Raw genomic sequence first — 23,212 nt, forward strand, 5'->3', positions numbered from 1 at the left:
ATGATGGTTTCACAGATGTTTATATATGTCCAAACTTATCCAATTGTAGCCATTAAACACATGCAGTTCCTTGTATATCAGTTATACTTTAATAAAACTGTCCAACACCCCCCCCCCCCCCAGAAAACAATACAAGACTTTCAACCAGGGGCTCTGGTGACCAAAATAATGGTAATGATGATGACAAGTGATTTGATATACTTAAGACCTTCTGTGGCCCCCTCCTCCTTGGGCGGTTGCATTGCTCAGAGCCTATCTTTGCATGGCCAGAATAGGTACTTCTATGTATTGAGAGAATAAGAGAAAGTAGAGATAATATGTGCATTTGGGAGTCATCTAGAACAAAAAGTACCTGACTTGTGAACTCTTTGAAGTCAGACTTTTTTTTGGCAGGCATGTGTCTTAAATGGAACAACTCACTTGTTATGAGGACTTGACCTCCACTTCATAGTATCTAGATGAAAACATATTTTTCAAGATAAATATTCAAAATATCAACTTCAAAATAAGGTAAAAAGCTCATAGCTCAAAAAAGCTCATATAAAAAAAGCTCATATATCAAATTATATTTATATACCACAAAAGATCCATTGATTAGAAAAAAACCAAAATAGTATCTTTTGTGGCCATTTAATAAAATTGAATTTTATCTAGAATAGCTCATTTACTGGATATTATAGGCAACTGGAAAGATATGGGAGGGCAGCCCCGGTGGCCCAACCGTTTAGCACCGCCTTTGGCCAGGGGCGTGATCTTGGAGACCCAGGAATGAGGCTTTCTGCATGGAGCCGGCTTCTCCCTCTGCCTGTGTCTCTGTGTCTCTCATATATAAATAAATAAAATCTTAAAAAAAAGATAAGGGAAAGCACGTACGTGTGCTATATTTTGTGCTTTTTTTTTTTTTTTAAATCAGAATGAGAGGAATCTACTCATTAATCCATAATAACAGTCTTGAATCTCACTCCCGCTTTATCCTTTGTCACTGCGTGGCTTGGGAGTTATGTGAAGTGTTTGCTGTTGCTATAGGTAAAGCATGTGACGATGCAAACATTGCTCTTTCCTTTGACCAGCCCAAATGAAAGCCAGGTTTACTCCTACGCAACATCTGAGTAATAAGGTCTCAGTGATTCCAGGCTCTTTGTTCTGATTCTTCCAAACTGTAGCCCTCTTAAGACATTCTGGAAGTAACAAAGGACTTTCTGCATATACTTTGGATGTTACAGGTAAAATACATGATTTTTTCTCTTCTGGCCTTTTTATTCTTGTTAGGTAATGGTAATCAAAATTTAGGTTTTATAAATTTTTTTTAAAAAAAGATTTTATTTATTTATTCACGAGAGACACAGAAATGTGTATTTATTTATTCAAAGACACAGGCAGAGGGAGAAGCAGGCTCCTCGAGCGGAGCCCAATGTGGGACTCAGGGATCATGCCCTGAGCCAAAGGCAGATGCTCAACCACTGAGCCACTCAGGTGTCCTTTATAAAACTTTATTTTTAGAAGGCAGGATATCTTTAACTTTTATTTAAGCAAGGAAGGTTGCTTACTGGTGTGGAAAATATGTCAAAGATAAATAAAGAAAGCAGGAAAAGCCTGAACTAAAGAATTTTTAGTCATGGTTGCTGTGGGTGAGTGAACTAATTTTTCTTATGAAATAATTTTTGCAGATGTTTCTAAGATATTCTAGTTTTGAGAAGTTGTTTGATCACTTGTCCTCAAGTTCAAGAGCCTGCAGGCCAGCATAGGACTTGGAGTTTGATCCTTAAAGCCCTGGGGATAACTTGGAGAGTGTAAGGCAGAGGAATATTGTGAGTAATCTTAGCTTTTAGAAATAACAACTCACATTTATTAACTATGGAGGCAAATAGGAGAGTGGCTCATGGTGGCACAGGATTAGATATATGCTTCAAGACCACTTAGGAGGCTATCCAGATATCCCCAGATAGTCTGATATGGGATGACAGGGCTAAAACTAAAGAAGAGGAAAAGAATATTCACAAGACAGAGGGGGGTTATATTTAGGGACTCAGTCACCGAATGGGAGAAGGAGTTTAATATGGCTTCTAACGTGGAAATTTCCAACTTGGTTTCTTTTTTTTTTTTTTTTTTAATATTTTTTTTATTTATTTATGACAGTCACACAGAGAGAGAGAGAGAGGCAGAGACACAGGCAGAGGGAGAAGCAGGCTCCATGCACCGGGAGCCTGACGTGGGATTCGATCCCGGGTCTCCAGGATCGCGCCCTGGGCCAAAGGCAGGCGCCAAACCGCTGCGCCACCCAGGGATCCCTCAACTTGGTTTCTGACCTGGATGACATTAATTACTCATATTCTTGCAACGCAATTTTTTGTGTTCAATAAGTTAACATTTAAGCTGCATATGTCTTCCTAGTTTGCAGAACAGGTAGACTGGGAGGGGAAGCTTGGATGCACGATGGCAAGTTCACAGGAGTCGGAGCCAGAGCAAGTGGCCCAAGCTGGAACCTGCCCCCCACCCCCAACCCCCACCGCTGCTGCCCACCCATGGGCGTGCAGGCAAGAGCCTCAGGGTTCCTGACACTCTATAAACTAAAGTGCTGCATGAATGTTAGTTATTATCTTAATTTTTTTTCTTATCAGTTCAAGGTGAAGTTTGTTTTCATTTCAATTAAGTGACTAGCGGTTCTGACAGCCCTGGAGCTGGCTGGAGCAAGGAGTTTTGCATAGGGCCCACCAGTCTTAATGCATTTGTTAGATACGCAAACAGAGAAGCCCCGAAAGTGGCTGGCACTGAGGTCTCTGCATTGAGGCAGTCTTAGGTGGCGGCTCAAAAAGCCTGCTCCAAGTCCTCCAACCCTGTGCAAGTTATTCCACCTCCTCCTTCCTGTTTCTATCTGTGAATTGGGAATAGTAAGGGCAGGGTTGTGGAAGGTCACCACATATAGGGCTTAGCACATTGTGAGCACACAATATATCAACAGGTAGATCTTACTTATTCTGGGTCTGACATGCTGATATCATTTGGGTAGGGAGACCCATGCCGTCTGTATCATATTTGGTGTTATCCCTATGTGGGTGGCCTTCAGTGGCTCTATGTGGGGCTAGGGCTGGAGCCCCCATGTGAGGAATGTGGGCACATGGCTGGCTCTTGTGCTCCCCTCAGCATTGGAGACAGGGCTATTCCACAGCCTCAGGACATATGACAAAAGATTTTGACACTGGAGAGATCAGAGCTGATTTTGAGAGGGCCACATAGTGAAATTGCCTGCGATTGGAGTGGCAGGACTAGATGAGCCCTGTTATCCCAGAAGGTGGATCCTCAGAAGAAGGTTCTGTCAGTCTGGCCCTGTAGACTGAAAACCCAGTCTAGCTAAACCTTTTTGCTGTGAAAGCTTCTTAATAAGTCCCCAATCTCCTCATTTGATTTGGTATATTTGAAATTAATGTCATAATACTTTCATAAGAGCACACTATAACATCACTTTCTTCCTTTTGGAAAGCCACAATGTAGGTATTTAAAATTTGTAATGTAGATTCTGTGTTGACTCAAAGTGATTGCTAAGTTACTTTCCATTGGCCCCATAGCAATAGGTGTTTTATTTCTGTTTATATTTACTTTATTCAGTATCTTAGAATCATTTAATAGCAACATAACATAAAAGCCAAACAGCACCCTGAGAAACGTAAACACAATGAAGACTGGAGCATTACCACAGCTGAAGGATTCCTTCAGTACAAGCAAATGCTAGAGAAGTTTGGCAGGCATGACTTACCTGGTCAAGTCAGACAGAAAGTGAACAGCACAGATCATCAGCTTATAAAAAAGGAAGAAGATGTGGTGTTTCAGGTATTAGTGGTAGAGTGTTTAAGTTCCAGCCATTGGATTATTTTATTCTAGGTTGACTTATTAGTCACAAAAGAATTTTAGTAACTAGAAAACAGAAAAAAGATCAACAACAAGTATCATTGCTATTACATTCTATGAGTACACTTCTGCTTTCAATGCATGGTTGGTGAATGCCCAATCCCAATTAATGACAGATCCTAATAATATATGAGTTAATGTCAGAACACCAGAATATCATGCACACAATAACTATACTCAAATAATGGAAGTACTGTCAAGTATGAATGGAAATAATTTTTGTTTTCCTTTGAGAAGGTACTTCAAAGTTTTATAGTGCCTCAGGGACATTAATATAAATATCACTCATCACAACAAAATACCATAACTATGAAGGTATATGAGATTGGCTGTCAAATGAATGGATGGTCCCTAACTTGCCTAGAGAAAGATGAGATCCCAATAGTTAATATGAAGCAATTTAAAATGAATCTTCTTAAAAAACTCAGCAGCTTTTCTATTACTTGAAAGATTCAAGCTCAGAATTTCAAATTTCCTGTCTTATGTTCATATGTAAAATTAGTGAATATGGGTGTAACATTTTTATGCCCATTAAGAAAATAAAGACTCATTGATGAGTGCTTTGCTTTAAATAATTGCATGTTTCACATCTGAAGTTACTTGATGTTTCTGAGAAGGCTCTTCTAAAGAGCATATTGAAATGGTAACATTTGTTTATGATATATAAACAGGTTTCTGGAATAAAAGGAACATTTTTAGTAATATTAGGGTTGGTGAAGTATTATTTATTTATAATTATTCAGATTTCAATATTAATTGATTAAAAAAGCATTTTCATAGTAGATGCCAAACAATGGCACCTTCTTTGACATAGAAGAAAAAAAGTTTTCCAAAGGTCTTGGAAGGTTCTGTGCGAAGAACAAGGGACCAGGTAAATGCCTTCTGTTTCTATGGGCTTTGCCCTGAATGGGTGCTTCTGGCACTAGTCAGTCAGGCCACACTGAAGCATTCTTTACCAAGGCCCTGGAAAATCCAAGTTTCATAACACTCAAGGCATCCCAGTACTGCTTGTGGTCTTTTCCCCTTAAGTTTATGCCCTGTTATCTGCCCCTAAGTCTTACCACTCTGATAAGGAAGGAAATCAAATCTAAAGAAAGAATGAGGAAAGCATAAATAGGCTCAGAACAGAAGGGCCAGTCTTTGGGGTTGGCTCTGGCTGCTGTGTGGCTTCCTAAGGAGATCAGACATTGGGAACAGGCCAAGAGGGAGGAGATCCGGGACCTCTAGTCCCCTCAGTTGTACTGGAAATCTGGATCCTGTGATATGCTTGCTTGTTGGGATGGGCCTCTCAAAGAGAAGTACAGTGCAGGAGGGCATCATTTACCTCCTTAGGTCTCCATTTCCATATATGTGATGTAGATAAAAATACCTCTTTTATAGGCGCTTGATATTTTAGAACCCAGCGCATTTTAAATGCCTTACAAGAGTTAGCTATTATTTTTTGATACCCAAATCTTACTTTTCTGGCCCCAAAGTCCATACATTTGTCTAACACAGGGAAATAGCAGAAAAGGACTAATCTACAAGTAGTAATGTTGGCCCTTTCACAAATGTGGGTAAACATATCCCAGGAGGAGCTACCTCAAGATATGCTGATGTGATAGATTTGGTAGCCATGGTGGCTTTTCCTCACAGAAATGATGAGTCTCCTCAGAACATTCCAGTCCAGGTCTCCTTTGAGTAGGGCTTGGCAGCTTTCATCCCTGTCCTGGTATTATTATTTTTTCTTTCTGTCCTAATATTCTTTTTTAAAAATTTTTTATTTATTTATTAATGAGAGACACAGAGAGAGAGGCGGAGACATAGGCAGAGGGAGAAGCAGGTGCTGACATAGGACTTGATCCTGGAACCCCCAGATCATGACCTGAGCCAAAGGCAGACGCTCAACCAGTGAGCCACCCAGGCATCCCTGTCGTAGTATTCTTGATAGGGCTGGTCAGCTCAGCAAACAGATATCATTCAAGACTTACAGCAGTGGCCTTCAACTTGTGGAAGCTTGTTTTCTTACAGTAGGCTTCTCTACTAGAAGGATTTCTCCAATTTAGTCATGACAAGGATCTGATGGTAACACTAAAATGAATGCCACCAAACGCCAGGTACCTGCTATGATTTGTTACAGAGTTAGGGTTGGACTCTGGAACTCAAGCTTGGCCTGTGTTGGAAATGCAGTCCTGCACTTCATGGCACAAATAAGGAGAGTACCCAAGCTCTAAAATCACAGTGTCCTTCTTGGTCACATGGGGAGAAAAGTAAGAGTAGCCTCAGAGAGTGGTCATCAGGGTTGCCTCATTTTTCCCTATATGGTCATGATGAGAGACATGTCATTTACAAAGTCCATCAACAGAAGACTTGTGGCTAAGGATTTGAGAGGAACACAGCCCTTCACTGTTATTCTCTGGGGGCTCGAAGCTGGGCTTGGAGGACCCTGGGCTCTAAACAGGCCTGACTACTCTGGGTTATTCAGGACCTCTCTATCTTGTTAGATAGACACTTTCTGTGTTAGTGTCGTGGGACTGCCATAATGAAGCACAATGGTGGTTAAAGCAACAGAAATTTATTACCTTACAGTCTGGAGGCTAAAAGTCCATGGTCAAGGTGTCACCAGGGTCAGTGCCTTCTGAGGATTGTGAAGGAGAAATCTGCTCCATGCCTGGTGCTTGTGGCAATATTTGATGTATCTTGGCTTATAGAACATCACTCCAATCTCTGTCATCATATCTGTATGGTATTCCTCATGTGTGCGTGTCCGTATCCAAATTTCTTCTTTTAATAAAGATACCAGTCATATTGGATGAGAGGTCCACCCTATCCAGTATCGCTTCATCTTGACTAATTATATCTGTAATGACCCTATTTCCAAGTAAGGTCACATTCCAAGGACTGTGGATTAGACCTTCCACACATGAATTTGAGGGTGGAGACAGGACACAATTCAACCCATTATGCCTTCCCTTTTCTTAACAATAATCTTTGACTCCTTTCAACACAAACTTAATCAATGTTCTCCTGATAAGAGAGGGAGATGGAAGGATTGAATCTCTACTTCAGAAGGCAATGAGTTTACCCCGGGCTATCCTAGAGGTGGGTCAGGATGCTAAAACTTAATATAGATCCTTTGCATTCCTCTTTCCAAATCAAAGGAAAGCTCACATGTTTCAGGCTATGCTCCCTGAAGAGAGTGAAGGACCTCACCAGGCAAAGTTCCACCCCTCCCATTTCCTTCTGCACTGTGGGATGTATTGGCCAGAACAGGTGCTGGTCAGACTGGAGCCATTCAGTTTGAGAATCTCTATCTGGTGGCTGCCTTGTTCTGCCTTTCTCATTAAGAGCTGTCTTAGTTCAGTTAGGTTTGCCTCTCCTGTTTGAGCGATAGTTTGTAACCTGAGGCTGGCCCCAGAGAGCTGTGGTCAATGGGCAGTAAAATCCAGAGGTGAGCTCAGAGCTCTTCTATCTCCCCAGATGCTGGCCTCCACCCCACTTGTCTGGAAGTGAAAAAAAGGGAAAAGATAAGAGATTTAATGCTGACTAATTATTTACAAAAGGCTCAGATCACCAACTACTACAAGCCACAGAGACCAAATCACCTTATAGGGCCAGGGAAAGTATGCTGAATTTGATAGAACAGAGTAGGAGTGTTCACTTTGTGAGGAAAATGGTGGAGGTGAGACATTCAGCTCACCTGGTCCTGCACATCCCCTGGTCTGATTCTACTGGGAGCCCTGGGGATAGGGGAAACAGAGCTGACCCACCCCCTTACAAGTCCTGGCTGCCACTCAGGGGTCACCCTCAGCCTTGGGTGTTCCCTGCTTTTCTTACAGTTGATTTGAATACTTAAATCCCTGTAGCTCAAAAGGCAATCTGACTTTTGCTTTTTAAAAGATAAATGTTAAAGGAAAAACTCTTCAATATAAGCAATTATTTTGTCTCCTTACATCTAAATGCCTGTTTGACATATTTTGTCAAACTTCCCTTTAGTAACAGAATGTACTATTGTTATTCATCAGTTAAGGGCTTTAGGCTTACAGAGGGATGCCTACACTTGGCAAAATGAGTAGAGAACTTCCATTATTCTAGTAAAAGGGCCGATAATATGGGCATCAATGCCTAAGCAATATTTTTTTACAGTTTCAGATCTAAATACCCTTCAGGAAACTACAAAAGGCTTTATTTTAGCAGCATAATTCAAAGCTTATCCAGGTCACAGACATTTCACTTATTATCAAGAGGCTTCCTGAGGAAAAGGAAAGTAAAAATATAGGCATGCAGGCTTCCAGAACTTTACTTTTTAGCAGGTAGGTTGGAGAAGGAAAAATGTTCCCACTGGATTTGAGGTAATTATTTTCAGTGTAATGGTCTTTGAATTCAGTAAGCAATGGGAAGCTAGACCTTACTTTGTAGATTCAGGAAAAAAAAAAAAAAACATTGTGTTTGGGAGAAGAATCTATTAAAAAGTCATGGATTTGACAATGTTTCACAAAATTTCAGGGTCCTCTGAATATTTCTGTACAATTTTTAGAGGAAATGTTTATGGTCAGTGTGATCTATTTGTGATTGCTTCATTAGATCAGGTTTTGCTGAAATACCCAAACTATTTATTTTCTGTCTGTATGTGTGTATTGGGGGTGATAGAGGTGGAGGGAGATTTGTTTCTAGTGTAATGCATGGCAAATAGTAGATGCTTCTCTCAGATTATTTTGCTGCACATAACCAAAACATGAAAAACAGACAAAGGCATTTCTTTCTTATTAAAAAGTGTGAATATACAGTCCAGGGTTGATACTGTGGATCTATCATGCTGAGACTCAGGATACTTCTATCTTTTCATTCTGCTATTACTGGCTACCATTCCCAGGATCACCCCATGGTCCAAGATGGCTACATGAGCTCAGCCATGGAACCATAGTTTAGGACAGAAAGGAGGAAGAAGAGGGAAAAAAGGAACCCCTCTTAATTAGTGAATCTTCCTGAAAGAATCAAACAACACATCTGTCTCCACTTTGGTGGTTAAAACAGTGACATGGTCACAGGTGGCTGCAACAGACACTGGAAAATGTGCATGAATACTTTTACCAAAAATAAAGAAAAATGGATTTTGAAATACAGCTAGCAATCCCTGATATACAGATCAAAAAATATTTGTTTAATTGAATTGGGTCAATTGGCTAGAATCGGTGTATATGAGACATCTTGTTGACTGATTTTCTGTCGGGAAAAATGGGTAGAAAGCTTCTTATCATACCTTGCAGGGTAATAAACATAGGATTTGGGAGAGAGAGTGCTGGTCCTGAACACACCTTGGGCTGATCTTGACTTACTGTGGGCAAGGACGTTAGAACCTTGTGTTCTTTTATTCTTCAAGAAGTTAGGTGTGAATGTGTATAGTCTGAGACAAATGCTTTCAAGTTCCATCAAATAAAAATCAAATGCTCTGAGGGTAAATGGGATTGATCTGACCTTTCCAGTTTCTTCCATGTAATCAGCACATTGGACAAAATCTAGGGAAGACTCCTGCTCTCTCATGAATTCACAGAATGTTCTTATCACACGTTAGAAAAAAAATTCAGTGAGTATTTAGTGTTCTGCGTATCTTTCCTTTCATGTTGTTTAAAGTAGTTGTCAAAGTGTTCTTAGCTCTCTTTCAATAAATAAGTAAATACACAAATAAGAACTCACCCTCTCATAGGAACCTAATGACTAAAACTCATTGAAAAGGAAAACTGGCTTTGTGGTCTAGATTAAGTCACACATGCTTATTCACTATTTGTTTTCAGCCTGCGATGCTCCATTTTAAAATAGAAAACAGAAAGAATGCCAATAGCCCAGCAGAAATCTAAATATAACTGAAGTCTGGCACATAGTAGGTGACTTCTTGATGGTAGGATTCCTTTGAAACTGGCACTACTGCCACTATTGTGAGCATCAACTCCTTAGTCCTGTGGTCTCAATGGACTGTGACTGACAGCCATTGCTATATCACGGGAGCCATATTTACTCCTTCATTTGCCAACCCTCCATTCTCCCCTTCTGGCTGTCTAGGCTGTCCCTTCCCTTGAGAAGGGTGGATGGTGCAAGATGTGATCCATGCAGGATCAATGGAACAACTCCTCCTCCCACTCCACCTTTCTCTGTTGGGGTGCTAATCCCTCATCCTCATTCTTTTCTCCTTTTTTGCTCATGGAAGTCTCTTCTGGCCCACAGACTAATCCAATTTTCCCAGGGCAGCCTCTGCACTTTCACAGCACACATCACAGTTATCATTCCTTGTTTAGAGCTGATCTTCCCTGGGAGACTTGGGATTCAGGGTCTCAGGGATTGTGTCTTTTGGTCCATGGCTGCATTCCATGCCTAGCCTGATGCCTGACATGTAATAGGCACTTAGTGAATATTTGTTGATTGTCTGACAGATGTAACCCCTCCCCTCTGATTATCATGGATAGGTTCCCAGGGTAAGGCATGCACTTGGAGCTTCTGTCCATGCCTGTGTAGAATGGACATGTTAGTTTCCAAGGGCTGGTGAGATTAATTAGTTCACTCCCTCTTTTTTTCAGATGAAGCAATGGTTTTAGTTTACTAGGTCTGACAAACAAATTGCCTCAGGCTTGGTTTGGATGACTGAAAGTTTTTGTTTCAACAGTTCTGGAGACTAGAAGCCCAAGATCAAGATGTCAGTAGGGGTGGTTCCTGCTGAGGGCAGAGAGAGAAGGATAGGTTCCCTGCCTTTCTCCTAGTTTCTGGTGTTTGCTGACAATCCTTGGTGTTTCTGGGCTTGTGTGGAAACATCACAAAGATGTCTGCCTTCATCTTCACATGGTATTCTCCCTCAGTACATGTCAGTCTCCAAATTTTCCCTTTTTATGAAGACACCAGTCCTACGGGATGAGGGCCCACCCTAATGACCTCATTCTAATGTGATCATCTGCAAAGACCCTGCTTCTAAGCAAGGTCATATTCACAAGTACTGGGGGTTAGGGGACACAATTAGCACATAGCAATGACTCAGTTCATAATACATTGTCCCCTCTGTTGAAAGAAGATGCTACTGACTCACCATTCCTAGAATATGGAGGTTGGGTTATTTTCTAAGTCTAGTCTTATTTGTTGTCTTTTGTGAGCAAGAACAATAAGACAGAGGAAAACTTGGGTTATAAATTAAGAGGTTAGTTCACTCAGGTAATGGAGTTTGTTTGCTAGGTTTGGCAAATGGTCTTCACATTAGTGTTTTCAACTGATTGACATTAGACCCACTTGGCTGCATATCTACCAAGAAGGGCAGTCACAAGAGTTCATTTATTCTCATGGATCAATAAACAATTATTTAGAGAAAGTGACTTTGTCAACAATTTAATTAAAGTCACCCAACCTTTGAAATGAGAAGTAATCCAAGTTTGGCCTCATATTAGCTCCATGGCCCTAGGCAAGTGACTTAATTGTCTGGACCTCAGCGGGCTATCTGTAAAGCTCTGGTACTGGATTAGTAAACGCCAATGACTCTTCTGGCTGGAACATTCTTTGGATTACATAGTTCTTTTAGTGTTAAAAGCAGAACAGTCTTCTAAGGAATTGGGTTGTGCAAAGTATAAAAAGGAATCAATAGTTGAAACGCTTTTCCTATTCATTATCATCAGTAGATATGAGGTGGTTCTAGGCTCAATGTAGAAAGATGTTTGGTCCCTGCCATCATCTACTTTTATGTGCTCATTGTCTACTCCATGCAAATGACAGACCAGCACACAGGACATATGACCTCTGCTAACAGAGGACTATTCCCCTGGCCCACTCCAGTGATCACATGTTAGTGGGTCTGCAGTGTTAGAATTTGCATGGGTTGACTGTGTCATTTTCATCCCCCAAATAAGTAATTTTCTAAGGAGTTATTTATAGGAGTGCCTGATAACATATTTAAGAACCTGATTAGAGTTTTAGTTACTTGTTGCTAGTGTAACCAAGCCTTTGGGGTGTACACATTCATTCTTTATAATCTCAGCATAAAAATTCTTGCTTATAATATCATCTTTACTATAAATAGGGATCTTTAGATGCTCTGCCCTTCTATTGTCCTACCTCTTACAATGCTCAATGTATCTTAATCCCTTTTCTTTATTTTGTACCAAACTGTGACCCCTTATTGTAGGGAGGATACAAAATAGACCAGATGTCTTAACCATGTTTGGATAAATCAGTCATCACTCTTCTTTTTTCCAAGAAAAATGAGACATAAAGCCTTGAGTGAGGGGCGTAGACCCTACTTTCCATTCAGTCTTTCCAAAGCAAACAGAAAAGAGGTGTAAATGTCTGTTAACTGAGCTATGTCACTTGAATGGGCATTCAGTTTTAAGGATGCGAATAGAGGGGGGAGACCCAACTGTCAGTGTTTTGTCTCATTTAAAATTGCGACTAAAAATAACCTCGGGAGAAAGCGAATTGATTCATTAATTTAGTTCTAATGTTTGAAAGGAGTATAGATTTTGATATGAAGCCAGGGAGACAAACTCTCAATACAGTAGTCTTTCCCTCAAATTTAGAATGCTACAATTTACATTTAAATAGTATCTGAAAAAAAAAAAAAATAGTATCTGATTTCAGAACCTTACTTTTTTGCCAAAAAAAAAGTCCCCTCAACAACATTACAATGAGGCAGAGTTGATTTGCAGCAACATAACAATAAGTCAATCATCAAAGTATTTTATTCCAACATTTTATATTCTGTGTTAGGTATCAGTGGCCAGGTTAGATGTTGAGCATACATAATATTTAAAGCAAAACAACTTTATGAGATCAGAACAACTCCAATTTACACATGAAAAAAAAATAATACGGAAGAAGTTCAATAGTCTGCTCAGGTTCATCCAGTTAGGAAATAGTATACTCAGTTTTCATGCATGGAGCAGGACTATTTGACTCAAGCCCTGAGCTCTTTCCAAATACTCTGGAGTCCTATTAACAGGGTCTTGATTTTGTACACAGCTTTGCAGGAGTGAGAATCAGATTACTACAAAGGCCTTGTTCTGACATGGATTCCTATGGCATCATTCAGCTACGCCAGGACAGTGCTGGTGGAGTTAGGAGGAGGACCGGAAGCACACACTAATGGGCAGGCAGAGGTGAGGGAAACAGTTCCTCAGAGTACTTTTAGGGGGAAAAAAGTACACACATCATTATGATAAAAGAGACCATAAGAGTGCCATGAGAAATTATGAAATAATGCTAATGGGAGCCTGAGAAAGAAGAGATCCTGGTATGCAAAAGCCATTTCGAACCCCACTCCAAGTATGACCACTACAGTGGTGGGCTCTATCACTGGGGAGAAGATCAGGAAAGACCTATTTGAGGAAGGGGCACAAGGATGGGCCTGAAGGATGGTTAGGGTTTTGATAAGAGGAAATTCAGGGATCCCTGGGTGGCGCAGCGGTTTGGCGCCTGCCTTTGGCCCAGGGCGCGATCCTGGAGACCCGGGATCGAATCCCACATTGGGCTCCCGGTGCATGGAGCCTGCTTCTCCCTCTGCCTGTGTCTCTGCCTCTCTCTCTCTCTGTAACTATCATGAATAAATAAAAATTAAAAAAAAAAATTAAAAAAAAAAAAAGAGGAAATTCAGGTGGGAGATGGCATTCCAAGGGAATGGTGTGGGAGAAGCATAAAAGTGGTGCTACTGTATAGGCAGAAGAAGACACTACTGTAGAGTATCATAACTTAGGACAAATATTTGAAAAGCAGCCCAAGGTTTATAAAACTGGGGCCTGGGAATGTTCTAGTCCAAAGATTTCAAATTCTGTCTTGTGGTTCTTTAAGAAGCCTGGAAATGGGCTTTAGTTAGTCTATGAAGTTTTATTTGAAACTCTGAATGTATGTCCATATTTCAGTTATCTATTGCTGCATAACAAACCACTCCAAACTGAATTAAAATTGAACTGACTTGAAACAATAATTTATTATTTCTCATGATTTTGCAGTCCAGGCTGGCTCAGCCAGGAACTAGAAATTTGCTCAAAACTCCAACCAGGGATCCCTGGGTGGCGCATCGGTTTGGCACCTGCCTTTGGCCCAGGGTGCCATCCTGGAGACCTGGGATCGAATCCCACATCAGGCTCCTGGTGCACGGAGCCTGCTTCTCCCTCTGCCTGTGTCTCTGCCTCTCTCTCTCTCTCTCTCTGACTATCATAAATTAAAACAAAACAAAACAAAACAAAACACTCCAACCAGATGTTTGGGCCCTCTCACTTATTTTCAGGCCTCCTTTGTGTTTAGTGCTTGCCCTCCTGCCTAGAATTTGAAGCAACAGCTACCCCCATCCAGTGGTTCCCCATCAAAGGCCACTTTGGGGGACATTTCCACAATTTACATTGAACATCCCCTTGCTGTCAAGTACAGAACTTAGATAAAAGAGAGGACATTTTGTGGATCAGTTTGGCTCAAAATGAATCAGAACTTTCTTACATCTGGGCTATGGACCTTGTCCTCAGCCAATGAGTCATCCAACTTTAGATGAATTGAAGAAGTGAATGCGTAATGACTCAGGAATTCTGCAAAAGCAATTCCTTCACTTCATGAGGATGGTCTTATGATGACTTGGAATTTAAGGGTCCTCGATTAGTTGTTCCTTGACATAACAAAGCTACTGAAATGCAGAAAAGCTATAGAGATGTCTGGAAACAGCAGGGTACTTGATCACTGGAAGCATAGATAATGTCCAAATCCATAGCATTACGATTAACTGGTGGGAGAGGAGTTCTTTTTCACCCGAGGGTAAAAGCAGGGAGAAGGAAGACACTATTTTCTCCATCACTCTTTCCTGCCTTAGAGAGGTCCCAGCCTATGTGCTATTTATGTGTCCTAAGGAAAAAAGTAAAATGAGTGAATACATTAGACTCTTACCACTGATTAATGCTGATAATCAGCCTTGCAACATCTGCTCACTTAACAACTTTATTAGCAGCCACAGAAGTGTATATTTGTACTTCTCTCGTGTTACTTAATGACAATTTAATTTACATTGGTCCTCTTCTCATGCATTAAAGACATTCTTCAAAAGTATATTAGATATTAGCAGAATCATTGTCAGCTAAATTAAAAAAAATGATGTCATATAGGTCACAAGGAAGAGATTCCAACCTGCGGGTTCCCATTTTGACTGAATCTGAATGTAATAAATCACCTTTGTCACAGACATGCAACAGGTCTGGTCCTATCCAAAACTGCAGGGAAAATGTTAAAAGTCTGGAAGTAAAAACATGGGGAAGTGACTTATTTGAGAACAAGAGTTAATCTCTTTCCACTTTGGGTCCGGAAATTCATGGACTTTGTTCCTAGATAAGAGTCCCTACAGCTCTGGCCAACAGGAATAAGGTGGTGAGGCAATCCTAGGTGTGGACAGTGTTATCAATAGCCAAAAGCTAAATTTGATAGCCACTTCTGAAATCCAGTCTTGATTACATTCATCAATCAGAATATGTTTTAGATTTCTTTATAATGCTGTAGTTGCTCTATCTACTATTCTACAATTTTAAATATGAAACGAAAACTTTAAATAAAAGAAAACTATCAGAGTTATGGGGAAAAACTGCTTATTTTTGGTGTAAAAAATGTCAGTCCTTCATACATGACTTCCACGTTAGGGAGAAAATGTTACTGTCCTTGAGTGACTAAAAGATAAATGCTAGAAATAATGAATCTGCATTCCAAGTTTATGGTCTATGTGGTTTTCCTTATATAAATAAGTACTTTTTCGCTTACACAAAATAACAAATAATGTATTATTAAACTCACATTTCCTTTTTAAAAACTTTTAATCTGAAATAATTAAAGATTCATAGAAAATTACAAAAATAGTAGAAAGAAGTCCCCTTCTCCCAGCGTGCTCCAATAGTAACATCTTAAATGTTACTTAACATTTAAATCTTAAATAGCTAGAGTACAATATCAAAACCAGGAAAATGACATGAGTACAATCCCCAGAGCTCATCATAGTTCACCAGTTTTACATGCACTCATATATGTGTGTTTCTGTGTGCATGTTTGTCAATCTATAGAATTTTATTACCCTGAGGAGATTCATGGCCCAGCATCATTTTGTCTCTTATAGTTGCTGTACTCTTTTAGAATCTAATAATGAAAACAATATTCATAATAAGATCTCTGTTTCAATCATGGCTATAATTCTGATAGCTTTATCTAGTTTAGTTTAGCAGATAGAAAACAGTATTTATGCACTTCATATTTCCTTCTTACATAGTAAGTATGTTATGGAGCAGTCCTATGTGTTATGAATTGCTTACTTAAGGCTAACATGATTTCTTCTTATTCAGTGTTATGCTATTTTATCTCATAAATCCTCAAAATAAAGCTATAAGATAGATATGATGATAACCATATGGTATATGAGGTGGTAGAGACTTAGACTGTATAATTATTCAGGACACATAGCTGGAAAGCACAGAGGTGGGGCTCAAATCCAGGTTGTGTCCATTGTCAAACTATGCACTTTTGTCAGTGTACTCCATTGGCTTTTCACATGGTACATTGATAACCTCAGACTTGGATAAATTCCATTGATGAGAAAGTTGGTAGACATTTTCAGAAAGGAAAAGTTGGAAGCATTGAAATATTTTCTAAATATAGAGTGAAAAATGGCTCAGAGGAATCAAATATTTTCTTAAAGAGTATTAGTTGACAAAAATTAGTTGAAAGTTTAGAAAACTAATTCTGGTTTTCATTTCTTTTACCTTGGATTTTTGCTCTGGAAGTGAAGTATTTTTAAATTTCTAACAAGGGTCCCAGGATACTGTGGTTCCTTTCAAATAAAAGTATCTTATGTTATGGCTTCACAAAACGAGCTGCTCTGTTCTTTTGCCTAATGAATCGAAGGACTCTAGCATTTGTTAAGCATGAGACACTGTGCTAAGCAAATTACCTCCTTTGATTCTCACAGCAAACTGTGAGTGTGGTATTAGTGTAGACATTTTTCAGCCGACCAAATAGTCCAGCAAAGTTAAATGTCTCAACACAAGTTTTACATGCTATAAGCCACAGGGCTGAGATTCCAACTCATGTCTGCTCATGTGCTTCTTAGAAGAGATTTATTGTCCCTTGAAAAGTGAGGGAAATGAAATAATTTCCCCAAATAAACAGATTTTTAATTAACTTTCCAATTTTCTTTGTTCCCATGTTTTATTCTGAAGGTTGGATATATAGTTAATGAGAGTTCTAATTCAAAATCTGCAGCAAGTTTGAAGAGCTGTGTTGGTGTGTTGTTTCAAGAACTGCCAATCTAATCAACATAGCTTTTGTCTAGGAAAGTGAAGTCAGGGGCTTGAAGTGTCCAGATTTCCACTTGTGTTATCTCAGTAGACACACAGCTGCAAATCAGTAGTTACAGTCAGGCTTCTTTGATTATTCTCAACGTTTCCCTCCAAATGAAGGAGAAAACTAAGAAAACTAATGTTGAGTCTAGTCAGCAGGTTTTACCCATAAAGATTCAATAATTTGAAATGTAGGACTAATTCTGAAGGTCCAAGAGCAGGGAAATGTTATTGACTCACCTTCTTGGGCAGATGTGCTCCTCCCTTGTCACTTTGGTTATGGAAGGCTTTGGTGACTCGTGGCATATCTTCATTCTTTGTTAATCTGGGGTGTTTGGGATTATTGAGTCAGCTGCAGGAATGAATCCTACTATTCCTCTTAGGGTTTGGGTCAGCTTCCCAGTCCCATAAGTCTGTTCAGATTCTGATTCAAAGCCTTGGATAGATCCAGGATCCTGAAGCCCCATGGAATGATCAGCAATGTAAGTGTGGTTGCTAAGTATCGGGAACTGCTGCTCCTTGATCTTGCTCACTCCCCAGTTAGGGAAGCTGGGAACTTTAGATGCCACTCCATACTCTGGTATTCCCATAGCCTCTGAATCTAGGTTCCTTGTTCCAACAAGTTAACTCCATTCACTTACCCCTTCCTTAAAATTGGTCTGCACACATGGACCTACAATGTTTACCTACTTCTCTCTGAGCCTGTCTCCAGAAGTCTTAGAGGCAGGCTATCTCCTGAGAAGTGCAGTGTTCTGCTTCATTCTTATCTTCACATTCTGCTTGGATTCTGTTTAGACTTGGAGAGCCCAAGACCAGCTGTTAATATTCTCTGACAATGGTGCAGCAGTAACAGCAGAGGGCTGCAGAAAAAGCAATGGTTTGAGCCAGATGGTAACTGAAATATTGGCTCCAATGTGTGTTTAAATGGCCACGGGACCCAAGACAAGTCTCAGTTTCCTTGTATGCAGAATGAGAGGACTAACTGCTGTGCGTGCAGGGGTGGTTGTAAGGTCAGAGTCAATTCATATAAACCAATTCATATAAAGCTTAATGACTGGTATGTGTTAGCCATTTAATAGTTGATAGGGTTTATTATATGTTTCAATGAACTATTTGGACAGTGGGAAGCAAAATGTAACTTAGACATACTTAAGCCTCTGGTATGATTTGTAATAATGAAAACAGGGAAACCAGTACTTGAGTTCTCCTGTTCTAGCACAGGGATCTTTAGAGAATGCCGATCCTGGTTTTGATGAGGTCTCATTCTTACCTTTCTCAGGTATTTTAAAGGTAGACCTGACAAGAAAGAAGAAATTCTCTTTCTAGTACTTTATCTAGATGGCGCAGCCAGGGAAGGAAAGCCTTTGGAACCTCCTGGAAGGTTGGAAATTTAGGCTGAAGAACTGGAAGGGGAGACAACTTATGGAAGTTTGTTAGTGGAATAGTTTTCCAAATGAAGTGCCTGAAGCCAAAACTCTTAGGTCATCTAAAATTAGACTAGACAAACCTTGAGAGTGAGCTATGCTGGCAGGGAAATGAACAAGCTGGCCTAAGGACGTTTTCCATTTCTAATTTCTGTGACTCCATGGAAAGATCTCTTTCTTTTTTGTATTTTCAAATGTATTTTTTTTCTTTAGCCTTCTCAGGGTTTTTTTTTTCCTCCTCAGATACATTTATAAATTCTACTTACAAAGCTTAAAATTACAGCAAAAATGCCATTTCATACTGTTAAGTTTAGTCCATTTTAAATCCTGTCTTGCAAACTTCTCCTCCTACAAAGCAAAGCTGTCCCCATCATGTTGCCTTATGGCCATTGCTATTTTTGAATTACATTTAGAGTAGAGTTAATCCACCTTTGATAAGGAATTTAATATCTATTGGCAGATCAGCTTGTAACTTTATGCTGTGAATATAGCTGCAGATTATGGAGCATCTTTTAGTTTAAATTATTCCCTGGGATGGAAAGCCAAAGTATTCAATGCTGAATACTTTGTGCTGTAAAGATTAAAGAAGCATTCTTCCAGAAACAATGCATCTGCAGTGGACATGACTTTCAGGATGGGCTGTCACAGAGGAGTGCAATTGGTTCTGAGCATATGGTGGGAAGTTGGGTGTGAAAAAGCAAATACAAGAATGGAGAAGCATTAGGAGAGACCAGTATGGGACTGAGAGGGACCCAGAGAACATTAATCATGGCACTGTGGTTCAGAGCTGGGTGGGCTCAGAATCCAGACTGGTACAGGAAGCACTTTCGGGAGATTAGAGCAAGTAGTTGGGCTGGAGTTTAGGAAAGTAGCTGCAGTGTTAGGATCTCACAATGGCAGGAGGCAGGACCCAAGAAGGAACTGGATAATGGGCTTTGGTGACAGAAAAGGACACAAACTGACATTTCAGCTTAGTCCGAAGTTTTATAATGTTAGGTCTCAAGTCAGTGTCACAGCCTGTAGGTGTAGGTAACTGACAGTACCGGGGGGACAGGCTATCAAGTGAGATTTACAGGAAGAAAGAAGGTTGCCGACTTTATAATAGCTCTAACATAGGTCTACTTTGATTTCAATGTCCCTTGGTGTTTAGTTTTTATTCAGATACTGGATCTTCCATCTGAGAAGTAAAATGTAAGGGAATTAAATAAACATTTCTCAAAAGTCTACCATTTAAAAAGGACTTGGCTAGGCATTTTTCACATGCTACTCATTGAACTGTGACAGCAGCCTATGACATAGTTATTTTTATTTCTATTTTATAGAAGATAGGGAGGCTCAGAGGGGTATGTAATTCACCGTAGTGCACAGTTAAATGTGGTAGCCTTTAGATCCAGTTCCAGGTCTGAATGATTCTGAAGTCCCCACTGTTTCCATTCCACAACACTGCTTCCTACGGAGGCCCAATGACTCTGGAGGCTGGGCTTGGCATTAAGTGTCAGGTGCTGTTGACTTTCTCCCTGCCTGCTTCTCTTTCTCCTTCTCCTACTGATCTCTTAAAGATCCATTCTTTCATTTTCCCCCAATCTTAAAAAGTAGACTTCATTTTTTAGAGTAGTTTAAGATTCATGACAAAATTGAGCAGAAGGTACAAAGACTTCCCATCACTACTGTAGTAACTACCTGACAAGGCTTCAGACTCTACAGCAATTCTAACATCCTTCTCATAGTAACCAGAGTGAATTCTCTAAAATGTAAATAAGATTACTTAGTAAATAAACTCCAAACTCTTTACCATGGTCTAGACGTAAACAATCTGATCTCTTTCTATTCCTCTGATGTCACCTTTCTTTACTGTCTACTTTGTTTATATTTTCCAGCCATATTAGCCTCATTTCTGTCTCAGGGCCTTTGCACTTGCTGTCCTTTCTGTTTGGAATACATTTCTTCTATATCTTTGAATAGTATTTTCTTGTCCTTCAGATTTAAGTTTCATCTTAAATGTCCCCTTCTTAGAGAGGACTTCCCTGAGAAATTGAGTGACCCTTATCACCTTCTACTAAATTAACCTATTTTATCTTTTCCAAATCACTTCTACACCTGAAAGTATCTTATTTAATAATTTTCTTCTTTTTTCTTATTTTAGCTTTGCATTACATAGATAATCACCCCAAAGCTAGTGGCTAAAATGGCCACTTACTGAACTTACAAATCTTTGGGTGAGCCAGCTGGACTGGGCTCAAGTGAGTGATCTTCTGGGTTAGACTGGGCTTACTCATGCATCTATGGTTAGGTAGGTGGCTCTGCTTCTGAGGGCTGGTTGCCTGTTGGCTGGGGTGCCTAGAGCACCTGGACTAGGTTTCTCTCATTATCTAGCAGGCCAGCCCAGGTTTATTCATATAGTGGATAATAGAATTCTCAGGAGAACAGAGTATAACTGTTCTCTTGAGGTTTTGATGTTGGGATAATGTCACTTCTGCCTCATTCTATTGATCAAAGCTGCCCAAATTCAAGGGGTGGGTAGTAGACACCACCTTTTGATTTACAGATTACATTGTAATGGGGTGTGGCTATAGGGAAGGAATACATGCTGGTAAGCATTTTTGCAAACAACCCACCAGACAGTGTATACTTGCAATGCATCCGAGCCTATTAGCATCTGAATCCCTTTTTGAATCTGGGAGATTACCCACTTTATGGCTCTTCATAGGGCAAAGATTCTTTCTTTCTGTGGAACCTAACAAGCTACATAGTTTCTTTTCATTTTCCCCCCTTTAAGGCACAGGCACTTGTACAGGTTGGAAGTGAACAAGGTAGACCAGCAGGTTCCCTGTGAAATTTATTTTTTTGGTTAGAGTGACAGCAAAGGTGACTGTCCTAGGTTGGTTTTATTTGCAGGATAGTTGTGCTCCTAGTAGAAAAGCAGCAAGAATGTAAGCTGTGGCAATTCAGGCTCTGTGGCAGGCATGTGATTTCTTCATCAGGCCAGTTCTTAGAGAAAGAGAGAGAGAGAGACCAAGAGAGAGAGGGAGAGAGAGAGAGCAAGAGAGAGAGCGAGAGAGAGCGTTAATGCATGAGGGGAGGGAAGGGGAGGAGAAAGGGGGGGCTGCAAAGGGAGAGGGAGAAGCAGGCTTCTTGCTGAGCAGGGAGCCCGATATTGGGCTTGATCCCAGGACTCCAAGATTATGACCTGAGCCAAAGGCAGATGCTTAACTGACTGAGCCACCCAGGTGCCTCTCATTAGGCCAGTTCTTTTTTTTTTTTTTAATTTATTTATTTATGATAGACTTAGAGAAAGAGAGAGAGAGGCAGAGACACAGGCAGAGGGAGAAGCAGGCTCCATGCCGGGAGCCTGACGCAGGACTCGATCCCAGAACCCCAGGATCATGCCCTGGGCCAAAGGCAGGTGCTGAGCCGCTGAGCCACCCAGGGATCCCCAACATTAGGCCAGTTCTATGAAAGGTTTTATATGTTGTTTCTGGAATCTTAAGTTTGAACCTCATTCTTTAGACCTCTCATAGATCCTGTGACCTACTCAATATTCTTTAAAAGACTCCTTTTCTTTGTAATCCTCCAGGGTCAGATTTGGTTGCTTTGCCACAAAGAGTTCTCTTCCAGCAGTTGGTATCAGGAATGAAGTTAATTTTTCTCATGTAACAGCAAGAATTAGGTGGTTGTCAGGTTGGCCCAGCTGCTCATACAGCTATAAGGATTCTTCTTCTATCTTCTTTTTTCACACTGTTGCCTCCTGCTAGCTCCATGTATTGCTTTCATGTTCCAGGCAGGAAGGGGTGGCACTAGCTGCGTTTGTTTCTTTTATAAAAAAAGGAAAAGTGTTTAGAAGTACCCCTTTAGATCTTCCCTTACACTGTCTTAGCCTAAATAAGATCACCTAGATTACCAACTTGAGAGACTAGGAGGTGAGTATCTAATCTCTCTGAGGAAGGCACAAAAGGAGGAAGCTAGAGAATCTGTGTTGAATAAAGTGATGACCAATACCCCTCACATTCTTAATCATCCTCTTTATAGAGATGGTTCCTGAAGATCAGATGGTTCCTGCTTCATACATTTTCTCTCCAGTGTTTAGAACAGTGTTTGGAAAATTCATTGAGTGGCAATATTGGGAGATTCTTTCTTTAAAATATATCTTATCTTTTGTTTCCATTACAGAACTACCATTTTATTCAGACCAATTATTAAAGATTTGTTTGTTACAGATCTGTTTTCATGCTGTATTTCTTTCTAGTCTTTCCCATCCTCTGTCTATATTACATTCTGCTACTAGTGTATCATCTTTAATGCCATTTTTGTCCTTTTTTTCTTCTCAAAAATCTGTATTAGTTTTCTTGTAAATCTCAATCTCTCAGCCTGGGATTCAGCTCCTTGCATTAGCTGTCTGTTTACCTCTCCCCATCAGCAACTTAAATGGTAATCACTCACAAATCCAGCTAATCTTGTGGCCATCTGGTACATGCTGTCATACCCACTATATGCAGAGTGACAGACTGCAGGGCTCATGGGGCAAAGGCAGGAGGCTTCACTGTGAAGGGAATAGGTGAGATACAGGGAAGGCTCTCAATAAAGGATGGCCTC

At 40.2% G+C, this 23,212-nt stretch overlaps 1 long non-coding RNA gene across 2 annotated transcripts in view; it reads right to left on the reverse strand.

The window, feature by feature from the left end:
- Positions 1 to 14,077: 14,077 nt before the first annotated feature.
- The window catches only part of LOC119866698, a 33,550-nt gene continuing 24,415 nt past the window's right edge, over positions 14,078 to 23,212 (reverse strand). The window contains exon 3 of one of the 2 annotated variants that reach the window (XR_005380957.1): positions 14,078 to 14,733. This is a non-coding gene — a long non-coding RNA (uncharacterized LOC119866698). Of the gene's footprint in view, positions 14,734 to 21,453; positions 21,611 to 23,212 lie in introns of those variants that run through there. The other variant, XR_005380958.1, reaches the window with a different exon arrangement.

This window comes from Canis lupus, chromosome 29, assembly GCF_011100685.1.
Source record: "Canis lupus familiaris isolate Mischka breed German Shepherd chromosome 29, alternate assembly UU_Cfam_GSD_1.0, whole genome shotgun sequence".
Lineage (NCBI taxonomy): Eukaryota > Metazoa > Chordata > Mammalia > Carnivora > Canidae > Canis > Canis lupus.